Source organism: Trichomycterus rosablanca, chromosome 25 (assembly GCF_030014385.1).
Source record: "Trichomycterus rosablanca isolate fTriRos1 chromosome 25, fTriRos1.hap1, whole genome shotgun sequence".
In the NCBI taxonomy this organism is placed as follows: domain Eukaryota; kingdom Metazoa; phylum Chordata; class Actinopteri; order Siluriformes; family Trichomycteridae; genus Trichomycterus; species Trichomycterus rosablanca.
Genome location: NC_086012.1, coordinates 18,197,651 through 18,212,874, shown reverse-complemented (window position 1 = coordinate 18,212,874; position 15,224 = coordinate 18,197,651). Strand labels below are relative to the sequence as shown.

Sequence of the window (15,224 nt, the reverse complement as noted above, 5' to 3'; positions counted from 1 at the left end):
AATGTAAAGCCTCCACAAGGGGGCGTTCATGTACAAGTATATGTTTTATGTGCCTGTTAAAATGTGTTTATTTAATTATTATTATTTATTTATGCGACCTATTTCTTTGGCTTGAGTGGGTCGTGACCCAGGGTTTGAGACACCCTGCACTAATCCATCCTCCCCCCCCCCTCAGACACAGCCGAGCATGCAGCACCGATGAGTTAAACACAGATCTTAGTGTTAAGTGTGGTGTCCCATTTTTAAATGAATAGATTTGATTCGTGTTAGTGTGTTTATTTGGATATATGTCGTTCCCTCTGTGTGTATGTTCTTTAGATTGTAGGTTGAGTGTGCGCTCGTGTGCGTCCCGTTCCCCCCGGCGATCGTATTTCGGAGCTTTACGTCGGGTCGTGCGTCTCTCGGTGAACGAGGCGAGGATTTGGCTCCGGGATTCTATTCGGAATATTTTGGGAAGACGCGCTGGTACACACGGGGCCTCGGGGCGTGGCGGGTTGCCTAATCCTTCTGTAATCTGCACATAACTGACTAAACGGGGACGCGCGCGGTCGAACGTTCGTAGCCGCGAGCGGATATCTTGCGTTGGGTTGCCAGCGTCACATTAAGTGCGGTTTATTTTGGAGTGTGTTTACGCGCTGAATCAGACGTCTGATTGGTTCTTCTAAATGAGTCCAAGTTCACCTCCAGCAGCATCTTCTGCCTCATCACACATCCAACACAGTCTAAGTGTTCTGTTCTTTACTAGCACACTACAGGGCCAAAAGTATCTGGACGCCTCACCGTGAGCTTATCGGACGTCCAAGTTCAAAAACAAACTTCTCACAGCACTTTGAAGTACGTCTATGGGGATTTGTGCCTAGCATTTGTATTCATGGGCACTTAAACTGGTCAAGAAAACCTCAGTTGATGTTTCGGTTCAGGTTCAGGGCACGGGGCACACTCATGCTGGAAAAGGGAAGGGAAACTGTTGCTGCACAGTTAGAAGCACATAATCTCTTTTATATGAATGATTTATTACACCTGTTACAACTGTTGTGGCTTGAATTAGAAGCGGCGTCCTAATACTTTTGTCCATATAGTGTTACTGTTAGATTAAACCATGTCCTCCTGGTCAGGGTCGCAGTGGGTTCAGCACCACGTTCATGTAGTGTTACGGTTAGATTGAACTGTGTCATCCTGGTCAGGGTCGCAGTGGTTTCAATACTTTTGTCTCCTCCTCCCCCTCTTCCTCCTCCTCGTCTTCCTCCTCTGTACAGAGATGAATGATGGAATGAACATGTGGCTCTTTGCTTGTCGGCCTCCTTCTGTCTCCCTCCAGATGTGCTTTCATTTACTGCCACGCCGCTAATTATGCTAATTAGGGATTAATTACCGTTAATTACTTTTGCATGAACTCGTCAGCAGTCGTAGAGCAGCGCGTTATGAAGTGTGTCACGCCTTTAAACACACACCGCGCAGACCCGGCCAACACTCAACACGGCCCGGCCCTCACCGTGTCACACACACACACATACACACTTACACCCACATACACACACATACACACATACACACATACACACACTTACACACATACACACACATACACACACTTACACACATACACACACATACACACTTACACCCACATACACACACATACACACATACACACATACACACACTTACACACATACACACACATACACACACTTACACACACTTACACACACATACACACTTACACCCACATACACACACATACACACATACACACATACACACACTTACACACATACACACACATACACACACTTACACACACTTACACACACTTACACACATACACACACTTACACACATACACACACTTACACACATACACACACATACACACACTTACACACACTTACACACATACACACACTTACACACATACACACACTTACACACATACACACACATACACACACTTACACACATACACACACTTACACACATACACACACTTACACACATACACACACATACACACACTTATACCCACATACACACACATACACACATACACACACTTACACACATACACACACTTACACACATACACACACCGCGCAGACCCGGCCCACACTCAACACGGCCCGGCCCTCACCGTGTCACACACACACACATACACACACTTATACCCACATACACACACATACACACATACACACACTTACACACATACACACACTTACACACATACACACACCGCGCAGACCCGGCCAACACTCAACACGGCCCGGCCCTCACCGTGTCACACACATACACACTTATACCCACATACACACACATACACACTTATACCCACATACACACACATACACACTTATACCCACATACACACACATACACACTTATACCCACATACACACACATACACACTTATACCCACATACACACACATACACACTTATACCCACATACACACACATACACACTTATACCCACATACACACACATACCCACATACACACACATACACACACATACACACACTTACACACATACACACACATACACACATACACACACATACACACATACACACACCGCGCAGACCCGGCCAACACTCAACACGGCCCGGCCCTCACCGTGTCACACACACACACATACACACTTACACACACATACACACACTTACACACACACTCACACACATACACACACATACACACATACACACACTTACACACATACACACACCGCGCAGACCCGGCCAACACTCAACACGGCCCGGCCCTCACCGTGTCACACACACACACATACACACACATACACACTTATACCCACATACACACATACACACATACACACTTATACCCACATACACACATACACACTTATACACACATACACACATACACACACATACCCACATACACACATACACACTTATACACACATACACACATACACACATACACACTTATACCCACATACACACATACACACTTATACACACATACACACATACACACATACACACATACACACACCGCGCAGACCCGGCCAACACTCAACACGGCCCGGCCCTCACCGTGTCACACACATACACACTTATACCCACATACACACACATACACACTTATACCCACATACACACACATACACACTTATACCCACATACACACACATACACACACTTACACACATACACACACATACCCACATACACACACATACACACACATACACACACTTACACACATACACACACATACACACATACACACACTTACACACATACACACACCGCGCAGACCCGGCCAACACTCAACACGGCCCGGCCGTGACACATACACACACATACACACAAACACACACACACTGACCGTAATTCATTCTTCTGACCCTTAAAAGCATTCCAGTAGGTGGGTTGGCCACTCTTTAATTCCTGTGTAGTGAATATATGAAGGTGTAAGCACTCGATTCACTTCCTGTTCGGGTCTTTACCTGCATTATGAACAGTTTCCAGGACACATCGTGACCCTGACCAGGCTTACGGGGTTACTAAAGATAAATGAACTTCTTGGTAGTTCTGTAGAGATTAAGGTCCACATAGCTATGCTTTGTGTATACAACGACTGCCTGTAGTGCTCAGCGAGAGTACAGGGTACAGACAGGAGCGGCTGTTTTTAGCCCTAATTGCCTTTTCATCCATTACAGGGGCGACTTTAATGGCTTGTGTAACCATGGAAACATGATCGATTACCCCGGGTTGGGGCGGGAGGAGGAGGAGGAGAGCGTGGGATTAGTGTTCGGCAGCTGATTAAATAACGGAGCGTCATTATCCCGGCCGGGATCTGTGATCCTGCAGGGTGGTGGATGGTATCTGATGTTCGGAGCTCATTTCTGGTACATTCGGAGTCAGAAAGTTCGTGGCTTCATCGGATTTTACGATTCGTACTTTTTCCTTTGATCAATTTTAACGAAGTGACGGCAGTTTGTCGTCCGGCGAGAGCGGATTTGCTTCGATCTCTGCGAGCTTTACGGTGCCGTGAGCCACGTATGAAACGGTGGCTTTAGATTCCCCGAAGTCGCATTATTGCATCTCTTTCTGGCGCCACACACACACACACGCACACACACACGCACACACACACACACACACACACACGCACACACACACGCACACACACACACACACACACGCACACACACGCATGTATAGACGGCTGGGAAGAGATGGCGGCGCGCCGGGTGGATTAGATTAGCAGGATTCGGTGGAAGCGAAGCGGGAAGAAGGAAGCGTGTATAATTAATTCTGACTGTGATCAGTGTCACTGCCGTCTCTGAGGAATCATTTCCCATCTTCACCATCCCAACATCAGACGCCGACTCTGGGAAACACACACACACACACACACACACACACACTCGCACTCGCAAATCCACTCAGCAAATCCGTTATTACCTTTAATCTGTCTCGTTATCTCAACATCACCGCTTATTTTGCTCCTGATATCAAGTTTTCAGGTTTTTATTGATGTAACACACTGACGATCAGACTCCACACTTCACGCATCGGCGCATTTAATTTTTACACTCATATCAAATCAGATTTGACACCTTTTCAGTCTGAACCGCGTGTAAATTGTGTCCTAAACTGCTAAAGAAATCCAGTCGTTACAGGTTTGGGTTGTTTTTTTTATCACTCGTGAGCTGCTGTCTCACTCAGACACACATTTAACGATTTATCTGCATTATTAAACAAATATTATTTAAATAGCAAAGAACAGAAATCGGGGCGGCACGGTGGCTCGGTGGGTAGCACTGTCGCCACAGCAAGAAGGTCCTGGGTTCGATCCCCAGGCGAGGCGGTCCGGGTCCTCTCCGTGCGGAGTTTGCATGTTCTCCCCGTGTCTGCGGGGGTTTCCTCCGGGAGCTCCGGTTTCCTCCCACAGTACAAAGACGTGCAGTCAGGTTAATTGGAGACACAGAATTGCCCTATAGGTGAATGTGTGTGTGTGTGTGTATCTGCCCTGCGATGGACTGGCGCCCCGTCCAGGGTGTTACCGTGTGCCTTGCGCCCATTGAAAAGCTGGGATAGGCTCCAGCAAACCCCCCCACCCTGTCCTGAACATCCTCCTCCCGGCTCCATCCTCTCATCCCTCCTCTGCACATGCTCAGACCATCTCCATCTGACCTTCCTTAACACTTGGTCTGTGTGAGAACCTAGCTCTCTCTCTACACACACACATTTCCCATCATGCTACACTCCGAGAAGAGGGCGTGTCTAAATCCTTAGCTCCCTTAAAATGCTCCTACTGAGGAGCTGATCAGGTAGGGTTAGGGGAGCGGGGCGGGTCACCAGGTTTACACACAGACCCTGAAAACCAGAGGAACAGTTTGTCTGTACTTGCACCAGGTTTTCCTTTTTAGCGACCTACCACAACAACCGGCTATCTGGTGTGTGTGTGTGTGTGTGTGTGTGTGTGTGTGTGTGTGTGTGGGTGTGTGTGTGTGTGTGTGTGTGTGGGTGTGTGTGTGTGAGGCCACCAAAGCTGCTTAATGTGATGCCTGTCAGCTCGACTCCTTCCTGCTGTCAATGCCATGATGCACCATGGTTCATTTTTATAATTGACACCCCTCTCTCCCTGTCTCACTCTCTCCCTGTCTCTCTCTCTCCCTGTCTCACTCTCACCTGCTCTCTCTCTCACTGTCTCACTCTCACCTGCTCTCTCAGTATTAAAGGTCAGCCATAATGCACCAGTCTGATCTCTTCCAGTTTGAACACGTTACCCAGTGCTAGCCAACGCGACGACGCTGTGCACTCTGACCATATAAAAGTGTAGACTGGGAGAGATTTGGTTTTACTGGGACACTGGGAATGTGTTGATCAGCGGAGTCGAGGTACAGAGTGTGTTAAATCACCGGTGTCACCATTATGCGTGTATGACTTGTTTATAATGTGTGAGCTGGTGTGGCGTGATGGTTAGAGGGTTCTGAATCTCGAGCTGGGATCACAAACACAGAAGGTGCACGGTGGGATTTGAACCTAGCCATTGTGAGGACACATCGGTGCACCTTTAGTGCAGGTCCCAGGCCCGGGTAAAATAATGGGTTGTGTCAAATATGAGGGTGAATAATGCACGGTGGCAAAATGGGTCATAGCCAGTTGTCTGTATCTGGGAGCCCGACCGGTCAGCAGCACCACTGGCGATTCGAACCAGAGGCACTGGGCTAGCAGGATTTACCCGTGTACCTACATGGAGCACTCTTATAAATGAAATATAACGTTTATTTTGGGTACACTGATCAGCCATAACATTAAAACCACCTCCTTGTTTCTACACTCACTGTCCATGTTATCAGCTCCACTTACCATATAGAAGCACTCTGTAGTTCTACAATTACTGACTGTAGTCCATCTGTTTCACCCTGTTCTTCAGTGGTCAGGACCCCCACAGGACCCCCACAGAGCAGGTATTATTTAGGTGGTGGATGATTCTCAGCACTGCAGTGACACTGACATGGTGGTGGTGTGTTAGTGTGAGTTGTGCTGGTATGAGTGGATCAGACACAGCAGCGCTGCTGGAGGTTTTAAACACCTCACCGTCACTGCTGGACCGAGAATAGTCCACCGACAAAAAACATCCAGCCGACAGCGCCCCGTGGGCAGCATCCTGTGACCACCGATGAAGGTCTAGAAGATGAGCGACTCAAACGGCAGCGATAGATGAGCGATCGTCTCTGACTTTACATCTACAAGGTGGACCGACTAGGTAGGAGCGTCTAATAGAGTGGACAGTGAGTGGACACGGTGTTTAAAAACTCCAGCAGCGCTGCTGTGTCTGATCCACTCATACCAGCACAACACACACTAACACACCACCACCATGTCATAAATAATACCTGCTCTGTGGGGGTCCTGTGGGGGTCCTGACCATTGAAGAACAGGGTGAAACAGATGGACTACAGTCAGTAATTGTAGAACTACAGTGTGCTTCTATATGGTAAGTGGAGCTGATAAAATGGACAGTGAGTGTAGAAACAAGGAGGTGGTCATAATGTTATGACTGATCAGTGTACATTGTATTAGATGGAGAAGGAAATAAGATCCATGATCCAACAGTGGCAGCCTGGCAACGTTGGGACTAAAACCTGTGATGTTCTGATTACGGAAGCACTGAGACGTCACTATAAGGGATCTACACCTCAACCCCAAGTGATTAAAAGATTAGAATCAGTGCATCATGGGTAATTTAAAATTGGCTGTTTGAGCTGCTCACAAGACGTTTAGAAACCCGTCCTGTCGTTTAATGGTTCCCAGTCAGGTTCCAGTACACACTGAGCTTCGACCATCAGCCGTGTGTAAGAGCAGCCAGATGATCCTGATTCCCCGTGATCTGAACAGACAGACGTCTCGTCCCGGAGCTTCAGGAGGACGCAGGACGTCTTCATGTCGTCTGTTCTCCTCAGATCCGTCTGTGTGGTGAATTTAAACCGTCGCGTTTCAGACGTCAGACAGAGACGAAGTGTTTCAGCTCTGAGAGCATCCATTACAGAGCCTGCTGTCACGACGACCAGCGCGCTGTGTGTGTGTGTGTGTGTGTGTGTGTGTCTCAGGTTACTGTATCATCAGCAGCACTTTAGGAAGACAAACTTTCATCACGACTGTCAGGACCATCGCCGCCGCCTTGTTTGACCATCCATCTTCTTAATTGTGACGGAGAACTTCAGCATCATTAATTAAACATGGATTTATTTATAGCCGCTCGCTGCCTGTGTGTGTGTGTGTGTGTGTGTGTGTGTGAGTGTGTGTGTGAGTGTGTGTGAGTGAGTGTGTGTGTGTGTGTGAGTGTGTGTGTGTGTGTGAGTGTGTGTGTGTGTGTGTGTGAGTGTGTGTGTGAGTGTTTTAATACAGTGCATTAACAGATTCCATAATAAACACAAGCAAAACCTGAGTACTCTACATGGACTGTATGTGGAATAAATTAATGATATGAAGGAAATGACATACATTCAACTGTGCAGCAACAGTTTAGGGAAGGTCCTGTCCTGTTCCAGCATGACTGCACCCATGTGCACAAAGCAAGACAGAGATGTTTTGGTTTTGTTTGATCTGTATGGATGGTTATCTGTGATGTTTTGTTTGATCTGTGATGATTTGTTTGATCTTTAATGTAAACACACATTGTACACACACACACACACTGTACACACTGTACACACATTGTACACACACACACACACACACACACACACACACACACACACTGTACACACACACACTGTACACACATTGTACACACACACACACTGTACACACATTGTACACACACACACACACACACACATTGTACACACACACACACACACACACACACACACACTGTACACACACACACTGTACACACATTGTACACACACACACACTGTACACACATTGTACACACACACACACACACACATTGTACACACACACACACACACACACACACACACACTGTACACACACACACTGTACACACATTGTACACACACACACACTGTACACACATTGTACACACACACACACACACACACATTGTACACACACACACACACACACACACACTACACACACACACTGTACACACATTGTACACACACACACACTGTACACACATTGTACACACACACACTGTACACACTGTACACACATTGTACACACACACACTGTACACACTGTACACACATTGTACACACACACACTGTACACACATTGTACACACACACACACACACACACACACACTGTACACACTGTACACACATTGTACACACACACACACACACTGTACACACATTGTACACACACACACTGTACACACATTGTACACACACACACACACACTGTACACACATTGTACACACACACACTGTACACACATTGTACACACACACACTGTACACACTGTACACACATTGTACACACACACACTGTACACACTGTACACACATTGTACACACACACACTGTACACACATTGTACACACACACACACACACACACACACACTGTACACACTGTACACACATTGTACACACACACACACACACTGTACACACATTGTACACACACACACTGTACACACATTGTACACACACACACACACACTGTACACACATTGTACACACACACACTGTACACACATTGTACACACTACACACACACACTGTACACACATTGTACACACACACACTGTACACACATTGTACACACACACACTGTACACACTGTACACACATTGTACACACACACACTGTACACACTGTACACACATTGTACACACACACACTGTACACACATTGTACACACACACACACACACACACACACACTGTACACACTGTACACACATTGTACACACACACACACACACTGTACACACATTGTACACACACACACTGTACACACATTGTACACACACACACACACACTGTACACACATTGTACACACACACACTGTACACACATTGTACACACACACACACACACACACACTGTACACACTGTACACACATTGTACACACACACACACACACTGTACACACATTGTACACACACACACTGTACACACTGTACACACATTGTACACACACACACACACACACACACACATTGTACACACACACACACACACATTGTACACACACACACACTGTACACACATTGTACACACACACACACACACATTGTACACACACACACACACACACACATTGTACACACACACACACACATTGTACACACACACACACACACTGTACACACATTGTACACACACACACACATTGTACACACACACACACACACACACACACACATTGTACACACACACACACACTGTACACACATTGTACACACACACACACACACATTGTACACACACACACACACACACTGTACACACATTGTACACACACACACACACTGTACACACAAAACACTATACACACAGCACACACACATTATACACACACTGTACACACACACACTGTTGGCACAGAGACGTGATTGACATGTTATTGGAGCGCCCCACACTAACCTGTGAGCTTTATTGTGTGTGTGTGTGTATGACTTTCTCTTTACCATGTTCCTGTATCTGCTAGAGCAGCTTGTTTGTTTAGCTTCCCTTCAGTTGAATGTAGTAGAGGTGACTTTATATGTGAATAACAGTTTTCTAGCTCTCGGTAAAAAAATGAAAGTGCCCGTCCCTTCACCCTTCACTGCTGGTCCGAGCTCCTTCAGTCCACTACAGCCAGTGACCGGCGTGAGTGACGGACTGTCCACTCGGAGGAAGGTCTGATCTAATGCGTCCAGGGTTAAAGCCGTGCCCATTAGCTCCGGCATCCAGGAGACGCTGCTCAACATTCAGCACAACGCACATAGACGCTCTTACGTATGGATTCAGAGAGACAGAGAATCATTTATCCATTAAAAGTGCTTAATGTGGTTCAGTTCAGCTACACACACACACACACACACACACACACACACTAAGCAGCTGGCAGCATTACGGCCTAATTGATTGCCATGCCATTACTGAATGAAAATAAATAAAGTGCATGGCGTCGGTTCGGGGTAATTAAGGCACGGCGAGGGGAATCGTACGATTATCTGTATTTATTGTATTCATGTAATCCATTTACTCCAGCGCTGGAGGATCTCGTTGGAAGGAACAAATCATTATTTGCCTCATTAGTGTTCGTCTCCAGATGAACGCGGTCCTGCCGGTCGCTCGGCACAAGAGTTCGTGACGGTCGAATCGTTTCCATCGGCTAGTGTTCTGTTCAGCGTCCGTCCATCAGAGCAGCGTGATGATGTCATCAAGACCGACTTCTTACGTCATCTTAAGCCGTCGGGACCGTTTCCTTCCTCACGCCCGTTTCTTCTTTTATTACCATTAGCTTCTCCCATCGGTCACTGAAGGTGTCCTGATTTTGGACTGGTTTAGTCTTCTCACGGTCCAGTCATGCCCTCCCTGATCCTCTCACAGGTCCAGTCATGCCCTCCCTGATCCTCTCACGGTCCAGTCATGCCCTCCCTGATCCTCTCACAGGTCCAGTCATGCCCACCCTGATCCTCTCACAGGTCCACTCATGCCCACCCTGATCCTCTCACGGTCCAGTCATGCCCTCCCTGATCCTCTCACAGGTCCAGTCATGCCCTCCCTGATCCTCTCACAGGTCCACTCATGCCCTCCCTGATCCTCTCACGGTCCAGTCATGCCCTCCCTGATCCTCTCACGGTCCAGTCATGCCCTCCCTGATCCTCTCACGGTCCAGTCATGCCCTCCCTGATCCTCTCACAGGTCCAGTCATGCCCTCCCTGATCCTCTCACAGGTCCACTCATGCCCTCCCTGATCCTCTCACAGGTCCAGTCATGCCCACCCTGATCCTCTCACAGGTCCAGTCATGCCCACCCTGATCCTCTCACGGTCCAGTCTGATCCTCTCACGGTCCAGTCATGCCCACCCTGAAGTCTTTGCTCATGAGTTTAGGTGCATCAAACTAAGAAGACCGTAGAGCTGCTGTCTCATCTCGTTGCAGTTTTTGGTCAGAAATGCTTTTTTGCAGGGAACCAAAATGAAAGCTCTAGCATAAGGACGCCCAGGTGACGCAGCAGGATATTCCACTAGCACACCAGCGCTGGGATTCTGAACTCCCTGGTTCGAATCTCGGCTCCGATACCTGTCGGGCACAATTGGCAGTGGACAGACGGGCATACAGACAGACAGGCGGACCGACAGAAAGACTGACAGACGAACAGACAGAAAGATGGGTGGACAGACAGGCAGACAGACGGACCGACAGATAGACGGACGGACAGACAGACAGATAAGTGGACAGAGAAAAACAGACAGCTGGACGGACAGACTGACAAATGGACAGATACACGGATGAACAGACAGACAGACAAACAGATAGATGCTTGAATGGATGGATGGACAGACGGTCTTCAAACGCTGTGCAAGGACCCTGATTAGTAGCCTGAGGTACCTGTACACAAGGGGAAGAGCGTGGAGGATCGGTGCGTGTTAAATTTGTAGCGTAGTTAATAATGATAATTCCGTTTAGGACCGAACAGTGTGATGAAAATATCTAAGATCTTCTGGAAAGCACTTGGAGTTCATGTGTCAGTAGGTTAGAAGTGTTCTGACAGCATGTTAGAAGGGTGGTCCTAATGTTTTGGCTCATGGTGTCTGTAGAAATATGTACCTGAGAGCATCTGTGAGGTCAGGCATCGATGCTGGATTGATCTGATTTCCTCTGAGGGTGATCGCTCGGGGCTTTATACACGCTGGAGAAGTTCTCTCACATCGGACTCATTAAACCACGTCTTTATTAATCTCGGTTTGTGCACTGGAGCTGGTCAAAAAATTTATACGTCTTGGACACCTGAACTCAGGATTAGAAGGGCTGTCCACATACTTCTGGCCCTACAGTGTATTTATTTATATCAGTGCTACTAATAATCACCTGACGTCGACAGAGACAGTGCAGCCGTGCTGTAGGTTCACGTTCATTCATGTTCATTATTATGGCGCTAAGAGCCGGCGTGTCCCCGTGTGTAACAGAGAGAACATAATCAGAACCTCTGCACCTCGATTAGGGGGACGTTTCCTGGGTGAGACAAAATTCTGTGTAAAAATCTGTCTCATACCCCGATATAAAAATGTAATATCACACACACACACACACACACACACACACACACCGTGTTAGCTCGCTGAGCGACACACGAAGCATCTAAACAACTTACACACAGAAATCTTTGACTTTTATAGTTTGTAAATGCAGCTCCGAGTCCGAGCGTGTTTTTTACTAGATTTAAGTAAATGCTATGAAATGAAATTAGGTGTGACTGATGAAGCAGGATGTTTCGGTCTCTGGAGAAATCTGAACCTGACGCTGAACTCTCGACCTCGCGAACCTTCCGATAATCAATAACGGCCAGAAGATGGAGCGCTCACTCGCTCGTGTTCGCCTGAGTTATAGTAACCACTCTAAGTACAGATGTTGGAATGGCGTGATCAGTTTGTGGCTGTATTATCTTTATTCTGGCGTCTGTATATCGGGGGTCCATGAGTCCTCTAAAAGCACTGATTGGTTAAAACTTGCTTTTGCTCATTTTAGGCTTCAAAGATCTCCAGCTTTCGAGTTCGAGTCTCAGCTCTGCTATCATCCAACAAGGCGTCACACAGGCACACGATTGGCTGTGTCTGTAGGGGTTAGGAACAGTGGCTAAAACAGGGTTCCTTATTGCCAATGCGAGTGCACCCTCTGCTGGCTGGTCCACATGCAATCCTGCGCTGTGTGAGGCCCTGCCACCGGCGGGTGAAAAGAAGCGATCAGCTGCACGTGTCGAATGGAGAGCGTGTCACCCTCGGCCCTCATCGATTTGGGATGAGGGAGAGATGGACTCCAATTGGCCACCACTAGACTTAAATGATTGATTTGGTCCTTAATTTTAGGCCACAATTAATTCATCATTTTTTCATTTACGATTTGTTATTGTTATAACGGGCTCAGCGGTGGTGTTCCGATTATTTATACAGGGCTGTAACTGGGCGGGGCGCCCCTCATCACGATGAAGCCCCGCACCTGAACTGTAAATAAATAAATGTGGGAGGCTTAAAACCCACAGGTGGCGCAGCGGGATATTCCGCTAGCGCACCAGCACCGAGATTCTGAACTCCTCAGATAGAAACTCAGCGTTGCCGCCGGTCGGCTGGGCGCCATTTAGTGGGCAGTGCCTGCAGGGAGGGATGACCGGAATATGTGGGCGGGGTCTTCAAAACGCTGGGTGAGGACCCTAATTGGTGGATACCTCTACCAATGCAGAGTGCATGGGTGAAAAAGGGTTCAGTTAAGGGCTGCACGCGGGTTGGAGGAGGCGTGAGCAGCAATATACCCACCTCACCTGCAATCAGGGATCCACCAGCAGCGGAAGACACAATGATTATGAGAAACTGGGAGAAAATGCATCATATATTGATTTAAAAAAAAGGGTTATGGGAGAGGCGATGGATTGGCAGGGGGTCCTAAAGTGATTTGTTTTGATCAGACCTTCCCACCTCCCTAAAAAAACCCTGAACTACAGTCGTGCTGCTGAGGTTATTCAGCTGTAATATGAAGAATCTTTTGTGATCTTGTTGTACTTCAGTATTTATCACATCAGTCTGATGAGCTTCTATTCTCAGTACAGAACGATAAGAGCGACATCTAGTGGTAGAAGAACACACAGCAGGCATGGCTGATCTGATCTGAGATCAGAACCAGTTTAATTCTGCTCCTGGACTGATTTTCCAATCACTGCTAGTTAATTAAAACATTCATTCAGCCGCCTGACTTTCGTCACCACATCTCAGTTAAAATTAGGAGTCGGGCCTTAACGACGGTGATTCGACAGGACCGTAATAGATCAGGCTGGATAACGGGCTCGTTATGGCCGGAGAGGGTCTGAACGAGGACACTGCACCCGGCCAAATGAGAACAGGACGGAGTAAAAACACACACACACTTTGTTAATAGTGTGAACAAAACACAATGAATTGTAATTAAACAGAAATAATAAAATGTACAGACCAGAACACGAACATGATGAATTTGTTGGTGAATTTGAGATTTTAGGAAGGGTTAGTGGGTGACGGTTTGAGCTCCGTCTCCTTTCTCGTTCGAGTCGTGTTTTTAGCTGCTTTGCACTTCCACATCTTGGACGTTTTGACTGACGATTGCTAACTGAATTGCCGTAGGATTGCCTAGTAGTGCAGATTAACCAGAGACACCTGCGCGAATGAAAAACGTTAAATTACTAAACACAAACATTAAAGTGTGAATTTTACTGCAAATTGGGATGCAGTTTTGATGGCTGTGAATTATGTTTGGCCTTAGTCATATCCACTTTATTTATTAAGCTGAGCTGATCTAACATAACCAACTCCCACCTACAGATTTATTATACAAAATGATTCACTCAGATCTCTGCATGATGGTCACTGTGTATTAGCATTATTTATGTTGTGTCCTCTCCAGGTTTTATTATTATTTTAGCCATTAATCTGGTTCCTGTAAATGCTGGAGGACCTGGTTTGTTAAAAGTGAGGTTGTGATCTCAGACTGACCAGCGCATTAGGGAGGGACGCAGTTTGGGACGTGGCTCACACATGTCAGGAGCTTCAGTGTGTCGTCGTCGTCGTTGTTGTTGTTGTGA

General features: G+C 47.0%; 1 protein-coding gene across 3 annotated transcripts in view; it reads left to right on the top strand.

Annotated features, from left to right (window-relative positions):
* Positions 1-15,224, top strand: part of pbx1a (pre-B-cell leukemia homeobox 1a) — a 58,186-nt gene that overhangs the window by 30,844 nt on the left and 12,118 nt on the right. The gene's annotated exons all lie outside the window — the stretch shown is intronic.